The sequence below is a fragment of the Mytilus galloprovincialis genome, chromosome 14 (assembly GCF_965363235.1).
Source record: "Mytilus galloprovincialis chromosome 14, xbMytGall1.hap1.1, whole genome shotgun sequence".
NCBI lineage: Eukaryota > Metazoa > Mollusca > Bivalvia > Mytilida > Mytilidae > Mytilus > Mytilus galloprovincialis.
In genome coordinates this window covers 2,736,201-2,761,612 of record NC_134851.1, presented here as the reverse complement: position 1 = coordinate 2,761,612, position 25,412 = coordinate 2,736,201, and the positions used below count along the sequence as shown (strand labels likewise).

The window sequence follows — 25,412 nt, the reverse complement described above, 5'->3', positions numbered from 1 at the left end:
AGTCCAGTGGATAAGTCCTGTCTTTTTGGTCTAAGTTATTTTCTGATTTATATTATTATTTCTTATATTCTTTTGTACATGTAATGAGACAAAAGCTAGCTAGTATTACTCTTTTTTCCTGATTTGCTTGAAAACAATGAATTTGAAATGTATTCATTGTTGATGTCTGTAAGGTGACGTATAATTTAACTACTAACAGACACTTGGACTCTTGTGGATAGTTTCTAGACTGTTATCTCATTGGCAATTATACCATATTTAAATTCAGTGTCCCCTTTATAACGTTTTGAGAAAAGAATTTTATGATAATATATTAATAGGTTGTAAAAATTTTGAAAAGGTAAAACAAAGTGCTAAATTTTATCGGCTTTTCATTCAAGAAAACCTATAGGTATTGAAAAGTGTTGCAATTTATATTAATAAAACTTTAACAATGATAAATGTTTTGAACTGAGCAAAATATCAGTAAAGTACAGATATTGTTTTATCTAAGATGTTGAGAATATTTGCCTGTTAATAATATATTTGATTGTTATGCCTTTAATTTTTCTACTATATATGGGGCTTTGATCTGGCTGTGGTTTAAAATCTTAGAATTGAGATGGTCATAGTCATATTAATATGACTTATCTCAAAACTATTGTGTCAATTATAAAAAATCATTGTAACAAATTACTTTGCTCTTTAATTGGAATAAAAATATCTTATCTTATCTCATCATACAACATATCTCTTTATTTTAGTTCTAACAGGTTAACTTAAGTATTCAAAGTAAGTGAGATGTTGACAAACTTAGTCATGACTGTAAATTAAGATAGTATCATGAGGTTTTAATTAAAGTAAATAACGCAATTAAATTGATTATCTCAATAAAAAGAATTTGCATTCTGATTTGATACAATGAGATTATTTCTGATATCAGAATAATTAAAATTTCATTGTTGTCCATTCTTCCAAAAATTTCTGAACATACTGTATTTAAGTCAGTTTTGTTTTTGTCAGATACTTCTATAACATGGGAAGTGACCAATCTCTTTGTTATACATTGTAGTATTCTCAGGTTTTTAATTTTGTAGTTTATGCATTTTAGATGAGGTAAATATGTATTTGGATTAAATTTGAAGTTGATTCAGTATATTTTATGACTTGATGCCACTCTTTAATTTCAACAAATCATTTTCAGACTTTATATACTGATCAGCTTTAATAGCTTATTATTCAATCAATAATCTAATTGAAAGGACTCAACAGCTGTTTGCATGACTTTTGAATTCAATTATAAGAAAAAAAGAAGTAAAGCTAATCTAGAAATAATACATATAATAGGAATTATGAAACTGCAAGATATAAGTTTGCAATACAGCTTTTTGTTCAGTTATCTTTGTGTTAATTTTTATGTTTTAAACCCAATTCTGGATCTTTGGATGTTCAGATTTTTTCTCTTTATTAAGGCGAGCAACATAACTTGTACATCTTACTCTACAGTTTCTTATCTCGGTATGGATCCAGACAATTTTAAACAGGGGTGGGGGAATTCTCAACCAAAAATAAAAGGGGGTAGGGTTCCAACTGTATGCTTCCATTCAAATGCATTAATCTTCTATAAAAAGAAGGGATTCCAATCCCCAGACAACTTGGCACCCCTACTGTATCTTAAAACAGGAATATATAACAAATATTATACACGTACTTCTGCTCACTGCAAATTGACTTGTTTTCACACAATGTTGATGTTCACAATTTTGAAGCATGCAATGACTACATCTACTTTTTACCATATTTTTATTTTAATGTTATGAAAAGTTTAATTCTATTGTAACACGATTCTGCTGACAAATAGCTGATAAACCCCTCTTGTATCCTTTTATTTACCAAATGGGTGTTTGAGAACTTACAATAAATCCAAGTTTCAGAGAAAAGTCAGATAAAATTATAATTTTCTTCTTTGGAAGTTTTCAAAATCCTGTAAGTACTTGACAAGTTTTCAAGTTTTCAAGTTTTTTATTTCTCAAAGACCCCAACAGGGGTATGTGAACAATAACATAATATAACAAAATAACAAAGTATTAAAGTAATCCAGTGGACATTATAATCATTCATTAACATATATACATTTATTTGAAAAAGTAATGCATGTAAAGGAAGACAGTAAACTTCAAATGGACATATGGTTGAAACAATAATAGTTTAATTAACGACAGCTAGTACAATTTTACAAAGTTTGCAATTTTAAGAACAACATTGTAAGAGTCAGAATTAAATAACTCATAAAATTTGTCAGTATTATGGTTGGTAATAAGATTACAAGGTAATCAAGATTTCCTTTCATTATTGAAAAAAGTACAATTAAATAAGTAATGATATTCATCCCCTAGTTGGTTTTTGTTACATATGTCACAAATTCTGTCATCACGTTCTATACCCCAAAAGCGACCCCTTTCAATTGGAGTCGATGATTTAGACATCTAAAATTGCATAAGGCTTTTTTTCAAATCATCTGGTAAATTAAGTAAATAATATTCTAAACCATGATTATATTTAAAAAGACATTTTTAATCATTCAAGATATTTTCAATATATGTTATCCACTTAGAATGGAATAAAATCTTTCGTATGCATATTAAACAACAATTTGTACAACATAGCAGATATCTTGTCTTGTTTATTACATATGAGCCTTTTCCACATACCTATCATTCTGCTCTTTATAAATATGTCAGTAGGATATCTACCTAGTTCTCCATATAAAATAAAATTGGGAGTAGATTTTTTAACACCAAGTATAGATGACAAACATGTCATTTTAAACCATTCCATGACTATTTTAATGTTAAAGCAGTAGAGGAACATGAAACATTGAAAAGTTATTCAAGAAAGTGTCGAAATATAACTTCAATCAATAATTTTTCTCGAATTTACTGTTGTTAACTTGCAGTATCCTAAGATGCATGTACCGAGTTCTCTCCCTTTGATCTCCGCTTCGGAACGAAAAAGCTGACACAATTGCGTATCCGGGGTTTTTGAGATCTGAAAGGGTCCAATAAGAGCCCCAAAAATGGTTTTACTTCATATTTTATACCCCTCAACACGTTACCATATCTATTTAAGGAATTATTAGGGATTTTCCGTGGACCTCCTCAAATTTTCAAAAAAAAGGTTTCACTTCACTTATGAATTTTTAACACTTGAACATCACTTTGTAATAATAATTATATAAAATGAGAAAGCTTAATCAATCTAAAATTGAACACTTTGATTTTTAATTGTACGAGTACAAATAAGACTATACCAGTCCAAAAACCACGAGGCATGCACACTAACCAAAATATCGTAAACTCTCACCTTTTATCACGTGACCAATGTCTTGACCTTAGAAGCCATTAAATCGTTTGCAGTCCAACTGTGACACGAAAATTCAGAACGAAGAGTCCCTAATCCACCATTTTCTACATTTGATAATGCCTGTACCAAGTCAGGAATATGACAGTTCTTGTCCATTCGTTTTTGATGCGTTTTGTTATTTGAAATTGCCATGTGATTATGGACTTTCCAAATTGATTTTCCTCTAAGTTTTTGAGATTTTACTTGTTATGGCAATACAAAAAGGACAAACACATCAAACGAATGAAAAAAATATGTCTATTATATTTTTGTCTGGCCAGTATCTCTGATTTCTTCTTTATTTCTTTTTATATCGTTATTACGCGGTTTAGGTTGCACTTTGTAAATACAGCTGTTTCTCAAAACACGCCTCTTTTGGGGAGTAATTGAATATTCATAGAAAATTCATTTTGTTTACATACTGGTTCCCAGTTATGCTCTCTGTGTTCCATATCGCAGAGACAGAACTTGGGAATGTTACCAGTAAATAAACACGTGCATATTGTTTACATTGAAATCTGTGGTAACCTTTCATTCGAGGTAGGGGTAGTTAAGAAAATTAGTGTAAGTTTAAACTCTGAGAAGTTCAGGGGATATAAACGTTGAAAATATGCCGCACAGCCCTATATTTTGACCTTTGAAAAAAATTGTGGTGCATATGAACTTTCAATTCTAGGATAAGATTTTTTTCAAAACTTCATAGTAAAAGTGGTACAGTTTTAGCCGTAAAAGGAGTTCCTATGGGAAATTGCATTGTCAATATTTACAGAAATGCAACCTTTAGATCTGTTCTATAAGTTATCTGTTTGGCTTTGAGCGTTCGTGATGAAGGTAAATCCCGAAAAGCGCTTCGGACGCACGAAATTATTAAACGTGTTGTTTTCAATTTTTTTATATTCAAAGAAGCTATCAACTAAGAGTGTCAAGTGATGAAGATGAAATCACTCCTTTGCAAACATTACAGACGCCATCATGAGTTGGCTGACTATTTCTAAATATCTGTTTGACAGATCACAATGAATATGTTTCTACTGTTTGGTTTGTATTACAATCTTAGTCCCCGAATGGGACCTACCAAACATTATACTAAGAGTTCTTTTTGAGTTAATAGGTCGATACATTATCGGTCAATAAACTCAAGATTGACACTTTGTATTTTATTCTAGACGCGCGTTTCCTCTACAAAAGACTCATCTGTTACAATCACATACAAACAGGTGTAAACCTAATTCAAATGGCTACCGTACATCAGACCACGAAATGATGTATAAAACGGATTTAAAAAAATTGAATATCAAATAACAGGTTTCATTTTTTGTTACCTTCTATGTGATCTGGTCTCTGGTTGAGAGTTATCTCATTGGCAATCGAATCTCCTTATTTTAAATTCATAGGTTAATAGCACATTATTTTATAGGATATCAAAATGGTTTTCGTACAATACATATATCATACTTCTTTTCCGCTTTAAAAGAGGGACGAAAGATACCAAAGGGACAGTCAAACTCATAAATCTAAAACTAACTGACAACGCCATTACTAAAAATGACAAAGACAAACAAACAACAGCACACATGACACAACATAGAAAACTAAAGAAAAAACAACACGAACCGTCTTGATTTGTATTGAAACCTTCAAGAGCTGTTAAATATGAACCCTGAATTTTAGATATTTTTAATTAATTTTTTGATCCACGCTAACTTTTGAAAATCATACCTTCTCTTCTTATTTGCATGTAGATAAAGATAGTGCGTTTAAATAAATGTATAGGTGATTAATACTGCACATATCGCCCCTCTTGTTTCTTCTTTACATAGAACCACTCATAATAGTGAATGTAACGGTAATGGCTAATGGGTTTTCGGAAGCAATTGTTCACCCGAGAGAGGATAAGAAATAAGAAGAAGGCGTCTTAGCTGATGAAATGGATATCTCTATTGTATTTATACTTTGACATACAGCCGAGTTTTAGAAATGAATTATTTTGCAACGAAATGTTGCCTTATTTGGAATATTGAAAATGTCTTTAAACAGAGAGCGTTTAAAAAGGTGATAATGAAATACGTGAACACAGGATTTCTGTTTTTGAAGATTTTTAGACTACGTACTGATGCCTCTAGTTTTTTTGTTTTTTTTTTAAAGTTGTCAACTTATGGTTAAGAACTGCACATTTATTTAGTAAAGACATTTTATTTCAAGAGTTCTAAATATAAGTGTGCCTAGACATGTTGGAAAGACAAATTAAAAACATGTACTACATTGTATATTTTGCTTTGGATTTAAATTAATACCCTTTTTTAATTGTGAAACTACCGTAAAATCATATTGCAATGATAATGACATTTGACCTATTGACTTAGAATATGCTGTTCCACTTTCTTACATTTGCCCACTTTATATCTAATTCTCCTAAATACATTACGGACAGTATATTTATGTACGACAGGCGTGTGATTTTCATATACGAAGTGGGCTAATTGTATTAACAACTGAGTAAGCAGTTCCGTTAGTATTTAAAGTCGTGCGTGCTCCAGAAAAGTTATAGATAACGGCAGAGACCATCCAACGAGTAGTACGTTTTTTGTGTATAGGAATATCAGTATAACAGTTCATGCATTATATATGTGGCGTTTATTTATCAATTTAGCGCTTATCTTGTTGAATGTATATTATTTGAATGAACTGATGTTATATGTAATCATTTAAGGTAAAAACTAATTCGGAAATTTGTCTTGTGTTTTATGTGTATAATAAATTTTGAGGATGGTCCCGATAATGGTGTTTGTCTAATTAATACAGACATAATTTCAATGCAAATATTTGACACGTAACGGTATACGTATTATTGTTTTGTGGTTGGTATTATGGAGACGCAAGAAAATTAAAATTTATTTTTAGTTAAAAAGAGTGAAATGAGAAAATAAAGTATAAAAAAAACACCATACACAATATGTACCATTTCATCCTATATACTGAATTGGTTAAATAAATCCTTATCAACATCTAGCAACTCAGCTTATTCAAGGAAAAGTTTTTTGTCTCACTAATTACCTGTTTACACTTCTGGGGTAAGCTACCTTCACGAGAAAATCACCAATTCATTTCTCAACACTTTTGTGTAGATATGAATAATAATTAGTATGGTTATAATTATAAATAACATAATTTTAATCTTGGTAATATGATGTTTTATTTATAATTGTGCTTGGGAATTAAACAATATGTAGACGTCCCAAACCTAATTGGTAATTTAGATACATTATCATTATGAAACTAAGGTTTCAACTCCCTCAGGCAAAGTTGGACTTAGATGAATTTGGTTATTTATTTTGGGTATTTTTGACATATAGCTCTTCAACGATTTTCGGTACTTTTTGCTTTGGGCGTTCCTGATAAAGCTAAATACAGAAATAGTTATCAAAGGTACCAGGATTATAATTTAATACGCCAGACGCGCGTTTCGTCTACATAAGACTCATCTGTGACGCTGAGATCAAAATAGTTGTAAAGCCAAACAAATACAAAGTTGAAGAGCATTGGGCACCGAAATTTCCTAAAGGTTGTGCCAATTACGTCTAAGGTAATCTATTTTTTTGGATAGGTAAATCCTTAGTTTTTCGAAAAATTCAAAAATTTTTGAAAGTTTTGTAACAGGAAATTTTTCAAAAAATTACCATATGATTGATATTCATGTCAACACCGAAGTGCTGACTACTAGGCTGGTGATACACTCGGGGACGAAACATCCACCAGCCGCGTTTCGTGTACATCAGACTCACCAGTGACGCTCAGATCACAAAAGTTAAACAGCCAAACAAGTGCAAAGTTGAAGAGCATTGAGGACCCAAAATTCCAAAAAGTTGTGTTAAATACTGCTTAGGTAATCTATTCCTGGAAAAACAAAATCCTTCGTTTTTCGGAAATTCAAAGTTTTGTAACAGGAAAATAAAAAAAAAATATCACATAATGGATATTCATGTCAACACCGAAATGATGACTACTTGGCTGGTGATACCTCGGGGACGAAACGTCTACCAGAAGTTCCTAATTACGGTTGGGAAAAAAATAAGGAAATTTTCCGATTTTTCCAGTATACTAATGAATTCAAAATTGTAACTTTTTTATTCAGACTTTTTTTAAATCACCAAATTTGCTCAGAAATCGACTTCCTTTTCCGGTCTTGTTTGCATGAGATTTTGAATAACATATACATTTTTCAGTCTAGTAAAATATAAAGCATCGACCCAGTTGTGTAAATAGTTTACTAAATCAAAGTTTTGTGACAGGAAATTTATAAAAATGACCATATAAAAGGCGAGTGAAAAAGAAATTAAATTTATGAAAACCTTTTTTAGATGATTCTTGTGTAACTAAAATTCATGAGAAAATCACCCTACCTCTTTCAAAGTTTATAATGCTCTGTTAAACTTTTTCAGTTGTCCCTCCTCCAAGAATTAGTTTATAGCTTGTAAGCATTTGAAATCAAAGTTAAGAAAATCATTTTAAATGATTCTAGTGTAATTCAAATTCACGAGCAATTCACCCTACCTCTTTCAAGGTTTATAATGCTTTGTTACAATTTTTCAATTGTCCCTCTTCCTAGAATGAGAGTATAACTTGTATGCATTTGAAATCAAATAAAAAAAAACATTTTAGAAGACTTTTGTGTAACATAAATTCACGAGAAACTCATCCTACCTATTTCAAAGGGTTTAATGCTTTGTTAAACTTTTCAATTGTCCCTCTTCCAATAATGAATAAATAACCTGTATGCATTTGAAAAAGTCATGACATTTTAATGTTGATTGCAACTCTATACCCAGGACACAATCAATGTAATATCTTAATTATTCACGAATGTAAAACCTATCATATTTCCTATTCTCTGCTGAATTGTCAATTTGGCGGGAAATGATTCTCTCTAGATTTTTCATATATTTAACATAGGCATTTTCTTAATTATTAGGAAATGTAAAACCTCTCATATTTCCTAGTCTCTGCTGAATTGTCAATTTGGCGGGAAATGATCCTCTCTAGATTTTTTATACATTTAACATAGACATTTTCTTAATTATTGAGAGATGTTAAACCTATCATATTTCATATTCTCTGCTGAATTGTCGTCAATTTTGCTGATTTCTGTCACGTTATTATCAATATTGAAACCAGTGAGCTTTAAACACAAAGAAAACCATAGACTAATTGTATGAAAAATCACATAGCATCTAATTAACAAGAGTCAGATATAGCGAACGTACCTAAACTGTTTTATTATTTAAGTGTTATCCACTGTGGGATGTATATAAAGCCACGCAAAGTAAATGTATTATATCGGAAATAAAATCCTGATATCTAACGCTAGCTTCTCTACTATCAGACAAAACTGTGCTAGGACAGGGAATCAATTGTTTTATGATAAAATAAAACTATCAGTATTTTTCTGTCAAGGTAAGAACGATTTTAAATATTTTAATTCAAAGACTACTTGTAATTGTATTGAGTTGATCATGTTCATGGATACCTTTAAAAAGTTCACTATTTTATTGAATACATTTTGTTAAAGTAAAGAGAATAATTGTCTTTGATAAAGCCAAACTATCAGTATTTCTCTGTTAGGTTTTTCCATAGGGAAATGTAAAATACTACAAGTAATGGTATTGAGTTGATAAATACCTTTGAAATTTTATAAATTTATCGAATACTAACAAAGGTTCTAGTTGAGAGAATTAATTGCCTTTTCTAAAGTAAAACTATCAGCATTTCTCTGTTAGGTTAGAATAATTCGTAACAGAAATTGAAAATGTAGGTAAGATAAGACGATCAATATTTAATTTGTAACGTTTTTGAATTGAAAAACGAAATTAAATGTCAAATTTGAAAATGAAACTTAAATGTTCAAAGACATCGATCTCTATTGTTTTATTAAAAAATAAAAGACAAATAGTTGAAAGCTGATTGTCTGATTAGAAAACATCAGGGAAATTAAAGGTTTGACTTCATGTTTTTTCTTGTGAGAAAAACATGAAAGGCTTATGAGTTATTATTAATTAATACACCATTGCAGTATGCAACCATAAAATAACAAAATAACCAAAATACCGCAATCCGAGTAAAATTCAAAACGGGGACATCCGTAGTCAAATGGCAAAATCCAGCGCTCAAACACATCAAACGAATTGATAACAACTGTTATATTCCTGGCTTGATACAGGCATTTTCTAATGAGGAAAATGAAAGATTAAACCTGATTTTATAGCTAATTTTAATTGTTAATTTAAAACATTACCTAAAAATCCTTCGTGACCTTGAAGACTCCATTAGGTCAATGTGTCGTCATATCAAGGTCAATAAAACTCATAAGATAGATTAATAGCTGCACCACCAAAGGTCCAATTATATTCTTTATTAAGAAATATGATTAAAGGGTTATCGTTATCGTTAATTATCAATCGCATCAAGAAACAACATGTATAATACGCATAAGGTCAATTATCCACTGGTAACAATCGTAAAAAGAAATACTGCTTACATGAAATATTCCACGATGAAAGCTTAGTAAATATGTTAGCAGCTGGATGTAAATTAGATTGAACTTTGCGTATAGTCAATCTTTTCTGCATCCACGTCTCATGTATAGATCAGGATACAACTGAAAATTGTTACTGACAAATTGTTATGATGAAAACAAATATATAATACATTTAAAAAAAAAATATCTTTTGTTTTAATAAAAATAAACATGCAATTACATAGAGAATATCACATGGCGTTTTCAATATCGCATCCGTATCAACCAGAGACACCAATATAATCCCAAGAGCTCTGCTTGAGGGATTATATTGGTTGAGGGTTGATACGGTGTGTAATATTGAAAAAGCCATATCATATACACTTTATTATATACATATACCTCAAATAGATGTTTTTTATGTGACATGACGTCATACAGATAAGGAGGTTTGAAATGACGTCATACAGATTATAGGTTTGACATGACGTCATACAGATTAGGGCCTTTAAAAAGCCTTTGCAACAGTGACTGCAATCGATGACGTGACGTCATACAGGTTAAAGGTGTGATAAAGCTTTTGCAAACGTGCTGATATCGATATCATCACGGGTGGTTGATACAGCACGCTTGCCAATGATTGTATTACAAATACAATTTATCTGTATTCACTACTAAGTATGTAATAAATTTTAATATATTCTATTGTTAAAGCAATAAAACAGCTTATTACATTGGTTGCAATGAACTACATTGATTTCCCAGTTAAATAAAAACCGATAATTTCACATGTGAAATAAACGTGGTTTTTTTCACTCTCTGACGTCATGCAACAATAAGCGTTGTCAAGACGTCGACAACAGGAGAATCAAAACAAATTGTGAATGCGTCAGAAAAAAGATATAGTTCTATACATGTTTTACATTAATTTCTTTTAAAAAAGCCATTTGCCAATGTAATAAAAAGAAAAACTAATTAAAGAATTCAAATATCGAAAAATATTCAACTCGTGACCGAACAACACTGATAATTAACGCATGCACTACGCGCATTCGTGAATTAATGTGTTGTTCGGTCACTCGTTGAATATGTTTCTCTATTTGAATTCTTCGATTAGTTATTCTATAATAATTAGGATGTATACAACCCAAGTACAAATCATATTATAATTTTAACGGATTAAAGTACTAAATGTATATATTAAATAATCTATCATATGGTTGAAATAGTCGGTGCGTTTGTTTAGTTTCAGTTCCTTCCTTTACATAGTCGAACATTTGATTTTGTCAAGTTCATATTTTGTAATTTACCTTATAGTTCGGCATATTTTTTACTACGTTTTTTAAAGAGGGAACTTTTATCGTATGTATTTCAAGGATGTCTGTCATTTATTGAAAATATATAAAAAAAAGAATTTCGGCTCATTAACCTCCTAACTAAAGTCACACTTCGAACGTTGTTAAGAGGAATTCAAAACCTTGATTTGGTATTTCCTTCGGAAACAAGTGTTATACAAAAAGAAGATGTAGTATGATTGCCAATGAGACAACTCTCCACAAGAGACCAAAATGACAAAGAAATAAACAACTGTAGGTCAACGTACCGCCTTTAACAATGAACAATAAATATACCGCATAGTCAGCAATTTTGAATAGTATTGTTTACTTTTCAAGAACAACAAAAAGAAGAACTTCAATGCGGTGAGACTGTATGCCTTTTCTAATGATTAACATTTTTTGTGTGTATAAAGCAAAATTTGCGACTTTGATATCTCAACATTACCGGCTTTAATTTATTGAAAAAAATATGATCAATGTTTTCGTAATCATGAACCAATACAAATTGGCATCAAGAGGGATAGTTTGATGAATTCTACAAATATGACAATAATCATATTATTGAACGCTGATTTCATCAAATAAACGACCTAGTCTTTTACATTTTATCCTGTTGTAATCCGGAAGTGACGTTTTCTCGTTAGATTCCAATTAGATTGACGAATATTTGATTTATCGGCATCATGTTTCTCTGTTATGGACAAAAATGAATTAGATTTGCAAACAAAAAACTTTCTCCTATGGCATTCAAATGACGTAAATCAGATAAGAAATGTATTTCACATTTATCTTCATAAAAACACAACAATATACAAACAGTACTGTGTGGTTATTTCCAAGTAAAGAAAATTTCTATACGATCTATTATAATTTGAATATATTGGTGTATATTGAATTGTTGTTTAAATCCATGATTTATAATATGATCCTGCGTTAGTTTGAGTATACCGTAAGATGTAATGATTGTATGTCCAACTTTTGTGTTTATGTTATTTCAAAACATTAATCATATCTGTATATCGAAGATACAAATACCATTATAATGTCTGTTATATCCCAATAGTGTCGTAAAAGTAGCAAGCTATAACACCAGGTTCAATCCACAATTTTCTACATAACAAAATACCTGTACCAAGTCAGGAATATGACAGTTGTTATCCATTCGTTTGATCTATTTGAGCTTTTGATTTTGTCATTTGATTGGAGATTGTCCGTTTTGAATTTTCCTCAGAGTTTTTATTTTTGGGATTTTCCTTTTTTGCAAGTGTCCATCTATGCTAGTTCAATAACTTTGACAATCTTGTATTGACAAAAAGGAGGGGGACAGTTCAGACAGTGAATTTTAAAGTGGATTGAAATTAAATGATTGTATTGCTTGATTTCGACTTTAAGCGGAGATTACTTAGAATATTACAATATATATAAGAATCTACAGGAAATGTTTCAATTTATGCTATACAAAGAAAATAAAACGCAAAGGGGACCTATGTTTACATCTTGAGTATCATTTCAAGATTATGATGTACTAGAAAACATCTACGACGATTTACGTGCAAGAAAATATAATAAGATTTATGTACAAACAACGCATTTTTCTAGAAAAACTAGTTTTTTGTATACGTGAATTTAGAAAAAAAGAAGCTAAACTTATCGAGATTATTTCAAATCACTTTTAAGGAGGATGTGTTTTTCAATAGGCTATTGGCATTCCAATAGCAACGAATTGTGCCCCTCTTTTCTGACTTGTTTCTTTATTATTATGAGGCTGACTTCATACAGGAACTTCCAAGGAAGAAAGATAAGAAGTTAGCAATATCCTTTAACTCTACTTTCCGCTATAAAGATCATGTTCTTTAACTAAATAATTCAAAATTTGGTGACTATGTCGAACGCATCTATCCCATTGAACTAGAGATTAAGGATACAACAGATACAGTTAAGTCGGCCTCATATCTTGACTAACATCCAGACATTGACAATGGGGGTCGATTGAAAACAAAACTTCACGACAAAAGAGATGATTTCAGCTTTCCAATTGTGAACTTTCCATTTCTAAGTAACAACATTTCACCTACAAACGGTGTTTATATCTCCCAATTGATACGATATTCCCGTGCTTGCATTTCCTATCATGATTTTCTAGGTTGTTATTCACAAGGAAGCTATTGGATCAAGAGTTCCAAATGGTTAAGTTGAAATCATCTCTTCGTAAATTTTACGGATGCCATCACGAGTTGGGTGACCGTTATTGAATAACCGTTTCACAAATGATATCGGATATGTTCCTTACGTCGTAACTACAATCCCCTTCCCTTTCATAAATGTGACCTAACAAATAAGACTATTTACTGGATTTGTTATCTCATTAGCAACACGACGGGTGCCACATGCCGATCAGGATCTGTTTACCCTTCCGGAGCACCTGAGATCACCAATAGTTTTTGGTGGGGTTCGTGCTGTTTATTCTTTAGTTTTATATGTTGTGTCATGTGTACTATTGTTTGTCTGTTTGTCCTTTTCATTTTTAGCCATGGTGTAATCAGTTTATTTTCGATTTATGAGTTTGACTGTCCCTCTGGTATCTGTCGTCCCTCTTTTACGTCAAATGAATTAATATATGTTTACTTAGTAGAATGAACTAACCTTGTTGCCTACTTTTCTTTCCTGTAAATACGACCTTGAAAGTATTTATTCTTTTTCCATTTATTTCCATGATTAAACGTTTTTATACTAGACAACGGAAAATGATGAAGAAGATTCATTACAGTTATAAAACGGTCACAACGGTTCTTTATAGCACGTAATAAAATAATGGTAAAGAGATAATTTCTGTTAAACTTACATAGATGCTGTTATGATTGGATTCCATTCTACGTCGATCCGACTTATTGAATTTCTTGCAAAGTGTATAATGTAAAATCTCCAAAGACTTAAAATTACTAAAAAGGGCAATATATAGAGGCTCATCGTTAAAACAACTTCAAATAGAGGAAAGAAAGATACCAGAGGGACAGTCAAACTCATAAATTGAAAAAAAATTGACAACGACATTGCTAAAAATAAACAGACAAACAGACAAATAACAGTACAGAAGACACAACATAGAAAACTAAAGCAACACGAACCCACCAAAAACTGGGGGCGATGTCAAGTGCTCTGAATTATCAATATCAAAACAGCATTATTACCGTTTTCCAAAGCTATATGATTAGCCATTTTCGGCAAGTTGTTAATAACCAATCTTATTGTGTGTTTTTTTATCTTCAATAATAAAGCATAAATTACCATAATTGATGGGTTGTCTAGGGTAATTCTTAAAACGTTTTATTAATAACCAAAATAGAACAATGATACCAAAACAAAAAATTAAGTCTGTCGGTGTTTTTCCCTACTTCATGTAATGCCACATTGTCCGCTGAGGTTTTTTCAAATGATCCAAACATAGAGTCGAAATATTTAACACTTATCAAAGGTACTAGGATTATAATTTAGTTCGCCAGACGCGCGTTTCGTCGAAATAAGACTCATCAATGACGCTAATATCAAAATAGTTATAAAGCCAAACAAGAACAATGTAGAAGAGCACTGAGGATCCAAAAATCTATATAGAGTTGTGCCAAAAACGGCTCAGGTAGTCTGGAATAAGAAAATCCTAATCATAAATTTATAAAAAATAACTAAAAAAAGTAATGTAAATCGTAGTAAAGGTATGTCAGAAGGTACGTTATGTTAACATACAACGTGATGTAAAAATCGTATCATCTAATCGAATATAAATTAGATAGGGATATCATGGCTCATCTTTTGTGACACGTGACCATAAAATCAGAAATGTTTTTGTAAGGACATTGATGCGTATATGATACTAAACATTTGTTCAACATGAAAGTTTAAGTATTGAAACGACATAATTCGATTTTCATATAAAAGGAATGCGGAACTACTTATTTAATCGTATTTAACAAAAACATTTGAGTCTCTGTTATATCACCTGCCTTTAGAAGGATGTCGTCTGCTTTTTAAAGGCGTTTATCTAAAGATGATTGCGTTGTTTTCTCTGAAAAATAACCCTTCTTGTAAAACAAATTAAGTGTTATAATGGTGAATACTGGTAAAAAAGTTAGTTGTTTAAAAAAATGATTGAACCACAGTTTGAATCAGATATAACATCTCTTTAGAACTCACAGAAAAATATGGCATTTACTGTTGTAAAGAAACGTTCTGCCATAAAACTAATTTATAGTACACACGCAAAAGTCTGTTTAAACTATTTATATGTTTTCGGGAAGAAATGACAGAATCTGTTATCTAATAGACCGATCCAAAATGATATAGAGAAGACTGATTAAAAATAATCCAGAATAAAAACTGTAAAAATCTCATATTTTTATATTTCTTTGGAATATACATTTTTCCCCCTTATTCTTTTGCAAATACCAGTGTCTATAAACCGGATGTCTGTTGCAAATTGCACAAACCAATCGCAATATCTCTGTGAATGAGTTCTTAGTTATAACTTATGAAATTAGTTCTATTGTAGAACAGCATCTGCCAGAAACTGTTTTAAGTTAGGATTTCGGTAGAACTATTCCTGATTTCGTTCTGTTGACTGTTCTCTTCACATGAAATGTGTGAAATTCATGTTCAATCAACCATTTTCTACATTAGGAAATGTCTATACCAAGTCAGGAGTATGACAGGTGTTTTCAATTCGTTTGTTTTGTTTGCGTTTTTGAAGTTGCCATTTGATAATATTCCTTAAATTCGGTATTTGAAATAAAAGCTAATCCGAAATTAAAACAAATGAATGAAGTAGTTACCTTAATTTCAATTGCACTAATGTAACGTTTTAGAGTTTCATTTCTTATACACAGTTTGACTTTAAAATCAGAATCTGTTAATTGTGGTGTACGTGTTTCGTGGCCTCACTTCTCCATATCATGATTACCTCATCCTTTGCTTTGGAAAACAGGAAATACCTGTCTAAAAGAAGAAAACTTGTATTTAGACATTCAATTTGCTGATTTACAAGAAACGACATCCGTCGTTGCTATTAAGATATTTCAAATTGAAATTGTTTTAATATAAACGGAAATGGAATTCCTCATTGATATTACATTTAAACTACGCATTTATATTTTTTACACCGTTTTGAATGAATAGAAAAGTTTGATTTCTCATTCAATAGATATAGGAAGATGTGGTATGAGTGCCAATGAGACAACTCTCCATCCAAATAACAATTTATAAAGTAAACCATTACTGAAGCATGGTATGCAGTTTATTTTCGAGCATCTATGACTTTGAATGTCCCTCTGGTAACGTTCGCCCTTCTTTTAGGCACAGTTGGAGATCAAAAGGTAATATAATATCATTAGTAATTAACACTCAAAAAGTTATTTTCTTCTGATAAGGTATTAAAAGAGGAACGAAAATACCAACGGGACTGTCAAAATCATAAATCGAAAATAAACTGACAACGCCATGGCTAAAAATTAGAAAGACAAACAGACAAACAATAGTACACATGACGCAACACATAAAACTAAAAAATAAGCAACACAAACCCTACCAAAAACTAGGGGTGATGTCATGTGCCGGAAGGGTAAGCAGTCAAATAATTGAATGACAAAATAAAATATACAATAACTCATGTTCAGTCAGCCAGTCATAATTCATAGCGGTGAATTCAGTACAATTCAGTTCATGTGAGTGCAGTTTGTTTAATACGAGCTATTCAGTCTATTTTCACACTTTCAGTAGTTTTCAATCGCATTTTCTATGCAATTAAATCCAGTGTTGTCAAAATGAACTACAGGCTACACTGCAAGAATGGTCGGAACATTAGTGAATTTACAATACGATAATGTCACTTAACAAGACTGGATTTTTTTAGGTTCAGACGTTTCATGATCAGATGATGTTAAGAGTAAACTACCCGAATAAAACTTCAATTCGTTTTCTAACATCTGATTGTTTTTGTTTTATAACCATCGAAATGTAACCTAATATATTTGAAATACTATTTTAATTCTTCGGATGCAATGGGCGAAAACAGGTTCTAAACACATCTCGTATATAGATAAAGGAAGATGTTGTATGAGTGCCAACGATACAACTCTCCATCCAAATAACAATTTATAACAGTAAACCATTATATGCCAAGGTATGGCCTATATAACGGAAAGTATGCAAAATTAAAGTTATGGAGAAAGTACATACATAATATCACTGTGATTAAATAGCAGGAAGACGGAAATGTTAACATGTAGTATGACGTAGAAAATGTTTTATCTTATGAAATAACAAACTGATAAAAACAATATACAATAAAATTGAGAAAGATAATGGGTAATGGGTCTTAGCGACAACAACCCGACCATAGAGCAGACAACAGCCGAAGGCCACCAATGGGTCTTCAATGACGCGAGAAACTTCCGCACCCGAAGGTGTCCTTCAGCCGGCCCCTGAACAAATATGTATACTAGTTCAGTGATAATGGACGTCATACTAAACCCCAAATTATACACCAGAAAACATGTATCGAATTATTTTTTTATGACTCGTATTTGAGTGGTAACACTTTGTTAACTCTTTGTACTCGTATGGGTACTTGTATAAGAAAAGTTTGACTCTTAAAGCTATAAATCTTTAATAAGCTTGTTTTACCTTAAAGTTTGCACTTTTCTTAAACAGAAAAAAATGTACGTTTTGTTAAGCACTTTAATTTGACCTTCATGAATGAGGTCAGCTGTCATTAAAAAAAATATCGTATGATTTTCACATCGATACATGTAACGAAGAAAGATTCCTGTCTGTGTGCCTGTCCCAAGTCAGTAGCCTGTAATTCAGTGGTTGTCGTTTGTTTATGTGTTCCATATTTGTTTTTCGTTCATTTTTGTACATGAATAAGGCCGTTAGTTTTCTCGTTTGAATTGTTTTACATTGTCATTTCGAGGCTTTTTATAGCTGCCTATGTGGTATGGGCTTTGCTCATTGTTGAAGGCCGTACGGTGACCTACAGTTGTTAATTTCTGTGTCATTTTGGTCTCTTGTGGAGAGTTGTCTCATTGGCAATTAAATCACCTCTTCTTTTTTTTATATCTAAGGATTTTGTTTTCATAAAGTAACTAGCTAAGACTAAGATTACGATCTTTTAAATAAGGGGAGATCAACATATAAACTACAACAGCAAAATTATAGAATAGGGTATAATTAAGAAGACAGCTATTGTTATACTTTGATAAAATATAATTTATATCGTGACATTTTTAAAATTTAAGAAAAATGTTTAAAATTGTTAACAAGAATCCGGTTGTGCCAAGTTATACATGTTATATAGCGTTAGGATTTCACAAGAAAAACTTCAAAATGTATATGTGATCTAAAGAAGACACAAAGGTGCAACAAAAAACATTTCGGAACTCTAAGGAAAATAAAAAAACGGAAAGTCCCTAATAAAACGTCAAAAATATAGAGCTCTTATGAATAACTGAATAATGGAATGTGAATTTAAAAATTTATCTTTTCATATCTTTTTTATAATATATACCAAAATACAAAGTATTATTTAACTAAAACATTGGTTTAGTTTATGTTGCCCAGTATTAAGCTGTCTGTGTTGTGTATGATGAAACTGTTTGTTTTTGTGTCGTTTTTTTCTTTTCAATGGCGAAATTAGTATGTCTCCGATGTGCGAATTTGAATATTCATATGGTCCTTTCAACTCTTTCTCACATTGATAGACTTATAGATCTATGATATCAGGATGCTTCAATTCGATATTCTGTTTTTTTTTTATATTATGACTTTAAACTAGCTATCACCGCTATACAGCCTTTTGCACTGAAAACACGATGTAAAATAATAAAAACTAGCTCTCGTCGTTATACAGCCTTTTGCGCTCAGGCGCGTAAAGAAAACGCCAATCTTGCAATAATATTATGATTTATTGTACTGCTTGAATATAACGACTTCAAAGTTCTCAAGTAGCAACGTTAAGGCCATAATGTGTAGAATTAAAATATTGACTTCAACTGATTGCATTAGGTATAACTTATATTATTACTTTTTATTACATTATTCTCGACATATCTATAAAAAGACAAAGAAATTTGTCTCTATTTTTTTTACTGAACATTCTTTATTATGATCAAAACTGTGGTCATACATTTTTTTATGTACAAAATAAAACAAAAGTTGACAACTCAAAATGTCACAAAGAAATTTGAACCGATGCACTAATCGATGAAGAAATATCAGAACAGCTACCGTATTTTCTGTGAATAACAACAGTATGACGTAGAAAGTACTTACAAAGGCAGTTCGGGGCCTTTTAAAACTGACTATGCGATATTAGCGTTGCTCATTGTTGAAGGCCGTACGGTGACATATACTTGTTAATTTCTGTATCCTTTTGGTCTCTTGTGGAGAGTTGTCTCATTGGAAATCATACCACACCTTCTTTTTTATAGACAATACGAAAACGTATTCATCAAAATTACAATACACGATTTTTTTAATGTTTGGATTGTATGCGAGGGCAGGCGAGGGAGAGGCTTCATTTTATGTGAGGACAGGCGAGGGATAGGCTGGATTCTACATCATTCAATACGTGACGATAATCACACAGTTTCAATCAATGTCAATCACAGTTTACCAATTATGTAACACAAATGTTGTTTCTAACTATATTGATGAATTTCTATGATTTCTAGAAAATATCAATATCTCCAACGCGAAGCCTTTGTTGTGTAAAGTAGATAAAATGCGTTGTGTATAGATCGTGTTTATTCTAACGTCTAGCCATTGCTATATAAGTAACGTCATAATTACATAAGTCAAGTAGCAACGTTAACATGTAAATATTCGCGCTAAATTCCCGACATTCTCGGGGCCGGCAAAAGTTAAAATATAAAATTATTAATCACTTTAAATGTCAATCGAATAGATATTACTGAAAACTAAATAATTAATTGTCTTTCTAAAACAAATTCAAATAATTCACTTATTAATTTTTCACTTTTAACGAAGTCTATCACTTTTGGGTAGTCCATTTCTTGATGTTCTCTCGAGCTCGGACAGATGCCTCTCGTTTTGGTAGAACTCTTGTCAATCTCTCTGTTGAATTCGAAGTATCATCATTTTTGTCATCTAAATTGTTAATGTTTGTTCGGATTTCGAGCGGGTACAGTTTTACTATAGGACGTGAAGTACGTTCTGCACTAGTTCGTATTATAGCTGCTCGTGTAAAACCATCGTTTCCGGTGATCAATTCATCAACAACGGCAATGTTCCATCGGTTTTTCAGTAATTTATCATCTTGGACTTGCACTACATCTCCAACTTGAATAGTTTGTAAATTGTTTCCTGTTTGGCGATGAAACTCTCTTAGCGTCGTTATATACTCGGATTTCCAACCGGTTCCAAAAATGCTCCATTAAACTCAACTGTTTATTCAAATGTTTATGCAGTTCTTGTTTTCCACTATTCACGGCAATGTACTCAATATTCGGTTGTGGATACGGCGTTAAAGTTATTCTTCTTCCGTACAGTAAGTGTGACGGAGTTAACGGCTCCTCGTCTTCAATAGCCGGTGATACGTAGGTCAATGGTCTATCATTAATTTCTGAATATTTTCTTAGTAAATGTGGTTCACGACTTAGTCTTCTAATTGTGCTTTCTGTCCTTGTTTTAGCGATCATGATGTTTGAAGGTAAGTCCGGATGATCCAGTTTCCATGGCAACTTGGCAGAATAACGTTCGTTTTCAAATTTGATACAGTCTTGTTGATAAGTCTTTACAAAACTCTCCTCATCGTCCTGTTGTGGTAAACGTAATCCTAACGATTCTAGATTCCAGAATTTTTCGATCTCGCTTTCCTCTGCATGGTGTGAAGTAACATTCAAAAGAACTGATGAAGTTAATGATTTCTTTCCGTTTCTTATTACGGGTCCAGATAACAAGTAACCAATTTTTGATGCTACGGCTGTAGGTCCATTCCCTCTAATCACGTGATCTTGAACTATATCCCAATAATAATCGGCTCCTATCAAAAGTGAAATTTCAAAGCTATCAGCGTCATTTGCAGGATGTGCGAGCTTTAAATCTTTCAAGTATGGCAAATTGCGTGTAAGGTATTTCATCTGGTTTTGAAGTGGGACTGCAATATCTGGAACAATCAATGCATTAATGTTTACAATCTCACCTTTGTCAGTTTGTAGTTGAACGGTTGCTGTATCGAAATGGCGTATATTCTTTTCCTTGTCTCCAAAAGCTGACAGTTCAATTGTGTCCCTTCCGCTTGGTCTTATCTGTAATTTTTCGGCTATGCTCTGAGTGATGAATGAACGCTGGGCACCTTCGTCAAATAATATACTAGCTTCTGTGATCTGTTTCCCGTATGATATTGGTGCAATAGCTGTTTTCAATAAAACGCTTGTGTGTTGTGAGGTATACATTACTGCGGTTTCTGGTTCTACTGTTTTTACCAAGCTTACAACGGTTGATTTCTCCTTGCTGTCCTGTCCTTTTACATCTGTAGCTTGTTCCCCGCAAATACTGGTGTGATGTTTCTTGTTACATTTCTTACATCGGTTACGCGATTTACACTCGGAAACACCGTGGTTTCCTAGACAGTTGAAACATTTTTTCTTTTGCTTTACGATGTTCAGTCTTTCATTCACGTCAGAAATTGTCGTGCAATCTCCCGGAAAATGTACACCAGTGCAGTAGATGCATGGACGTTTTTTGTCATTGAAAGGTGGATTATTCGTATTGAAATTTCGCTGTGTTTTATTACGAGCTTCGGTCAGAAATGTTGCGGTAGTATGTAAACCTTCGCGGTCGGTAAATTGTCCCGCTTCAAGAATTCTCACTTCTTTTGTGATGGCTTTTCTGAGGTTGTTTAGAGTTATATGATCGCATGGAGCGGAAGTTATCAACATTGGTTGGCTGTACATTAATTTCAGTTTCATTGCTGCGTATAACATTGGCATTGGTAAGCGATGAATTTGTGGGGTAAGATGGAGTAAAACTGTTTGCATTTGGATCTAGAGACGTTGATGCTACATTTTGAGAAATAGAATCAGAATGTGTAATTTTTCTAATTTTTCGAAGTTTGGACTCTAAATTAAACATATACTCATCAGACTCTTGAATTTCCTCTGCTACATCCTCCTCCGACGTTAAATCCAGTATCTTTTCATTCAAATCCACGATAGTCCTCTGTTTCTGTTCAATTGCATCCGAAATTAATTTCACATCGTCTTTGTCTAAGTCCGAATTATTTTCAATCTCATCGAATTTCTTGAATAACTTTGTAACTTGCCCTCTGTGTCCTCTACGTATTGCTTTTAACTTCGATTCCATTGTTTCCGACAGTCACGGCACCATAAATGTTGTGTAAAGTAGATAAAATGCGTTGTGTATAGATCGTGTTTATTCTAACGTCTAGCCATTGCTATATAAGTAACGTCATAATTACATAAGTCAAGTAGCAACGTTAACATGTAAATATTCGCGCTAAATTCCCGACAGCCTTGTTTAACAGTTTAATTACTGATATTACAAAAAAAAATGCGAATTAGGAACCACTTCCGTGTGTTATTGTTTATTATAACATCATGTGTTCTATGGTCCTTTCGTTATATTTATTTACTTTATTCTATACAAGTGTTTGATATTTTGATTGACTTATTGCATGGACCATCCCTGATTCATCTATGATCTATCCCTTCATCCATAGAAATATCAAAATTGATTAAACCCTTACTGGTCAACTGTATACAGTATACAATATTTTTCACACCTTATTCTATTGTCGAATAACATTTGTTGATCTCTTTTAATTTTGTTCAGTTTTCTTTTCTAAATGTTTGGTTGCTATTCGGGTAAAAATAGATAGATTCCAATTAAGAGACACATCAAATTTTGAAATTGTATATGTTAAAAAAGAGGGGCGAAAGATACAAAAGGGAGAGTCAAACTCATAAATCGAAATAAACTGACAACGCTATGGCTAAAAATGAAAAAGTCAAACAGACAAACAATAGAACACATGACCCAACATAGAAAACTAAAGAATAAACAACACGAACCCCACCAAAACTACGGGTGATCTTAGGTGCTCCGGAAGGGTAAGCAGATCCTGCTTCACATGCGGCACCCGTGCAAATGCTATGACTAGTGTATTTTCTTTTTTACAAATTAAGAATTTTTACTATATTCCAAATGATATTGTAAAGGATATAACTACGTTTACGATAAAATGGATATAAAATTGGTGACAGGAAAGATACTGTTAGCACCTGGAATCAATCCCAGGTTTTAGTTAGGCTGCTGCTCAATCTTACCCATTCGGTGTAGTTGATAGAAATATTGCAGTTTTTTTTACATAGTCAGTTTCTATGTATGTTGTCGTTTTTGTAGCAATTGAGTGCTTCCGTTGTTCCGTTTTGCTTCCTCTTTTAATTGATGTGTTCCCTTCGGTTTTGTGACTCGGATTTGTTTCAGTTAAATCGATTTAAGGATGTTCGCTGCTCAGTTTCAAAATAAATAACTTTTCATAAAACTAGTATGTATTGATTGGGAATAAATTGAGGAATCAAAATAGCAAAAACAATATAGGGGTCCATGTGCTTGTTTTCGAGATATTAGCCATTGGAATTTTGGCGGGAAAATGTTCTGTCTTGATATTTCGTAGCTTTATCATTGACCAGTTAAGTTCTCAAATACTATTAAAAAATAAATAAAATTTTATAACACTTTTACAAATGACTTTTAATTATACATGTAAAAGGTTTATAAAAAGAAAAATGGGGGTTCATGAGGAATTTTTTTTTAAGGCATTCAAATGGATAAAACCAGAGGATTCCTAAAATCTGACAAAAATTCCAAAAACATGACAAGCAGACATCCTTAAGACTATTTAGTATTAAACAGCGATATATTAGTATTACCTTTATTGATTATATTTCAAAACCAAAATGTTAATTGTGATTTCGTTTTTTTTTTTATTTTGTCCGTTTAAAAAAAATCCCCACATTTTGTTTGTCAACAGTTTAAATTTAGATTAAGTATTGAAAATTCGACATCACACTACATATTTGTTATGTAAACACAGTTTGAGCATGAGAAAGGACTGCAATAGTTTTACTGTCTATTCGAAATAACCGCAAAAATGCAGTGCACTCTTTTAAATAAAACGCTTCGCGTGTTATTTAGTATGATATTTCTTTATAGACAAAAACAATATTACAGCCATTCATTAGTAAATTGTAAGACGTCATATCGGCCGTATATCCTAAATTATGAAATAAATTAACTAGTTATTCGTAAATCTGATTTAATGTCATGAGAAATCGGTACCATGCTGGTTTTCTGTTCGACTGAAGAGAGTGATTTGAAGTATTAACATTTTGATATTAAAAAACCTATTTATATTTATATATTTACATGTATAAATATAGAATAAATATTATTCTATCTTTTGCGTAATTCGTTGTGTTCCACTCATCGAAGCAAAATATATGAAATGTTTTACTAACTATAATGGTTTATTTTTACTTTAAAAAAATAAATGTGGTCTTTGCTTTATAAAATCAAAACCAGTGTTTATTTTGGAGGAGTGAACATAAATTTAAAGCGATATTTATCAGCATATACCTGCCAACATAACTGCAATTCTAGGAGTAAGCATTCACAAACTGATTTAAAAATTGATAAACTTCAAATCTGACCAGTTTCTTGCTTAACAAATGTGCAATAAAATAAAGGATCGACAGTATGCATGAATATTATGGATGTCAAACAAAGCACATTCAAATATACATATTATGTATGAACTATGTGGAACTGTATAAATATAACAGTCAAATACTCTAAACAGATAAATAAAACATGTCAGTTCGATAATCACTTTTTAGTTAACGGAAACGATGTCGTTATATAATGGACTTTCAATATTGAACGTTTTGAGGCCATTAAAACTATTGTCTGTATTAAATACGAAAAGAAAAATGAAGACAAAACAAAATACAATACGGATATTGTCAAAGTGAAGTATGAATAATTATAAATTCAATTTTAAGTGCCCTTTTGTTAAGGTTTTATTGCAAACATTTTAAACATGATTTCCTCATCTTCATTACACACTATCTGAGTATTAAATATGTATATGAAAT

General features: G+C 31.8%; 1 protein-coding gene across 2 annotated transcripts in view; it reads left to right on the top strand.

The window, feature by feature from the left end:
* The first annotated feature begins 8,676 nt into the window (after positions 1–8,676).
* Positions 8,677–25,412, top strand: part of LOC143058268 (histamine H4 receptor-like) — a 34,005-nt gene continuing 17,269 nt past the window's right edge. Inside the window, exon 1 of one of the 2 annotated variants that reach the window (XM_076231742.1) lies at positions 8,677–8,832. The gene's annotated coding sequence lies outside the window, so the exon portion shown is untranslated. The remainder of the gene's footprint in view (positions 8,833–25,412) is intronic. The other variant, XM_076231739.1, reaches the window with a different exon arrangement.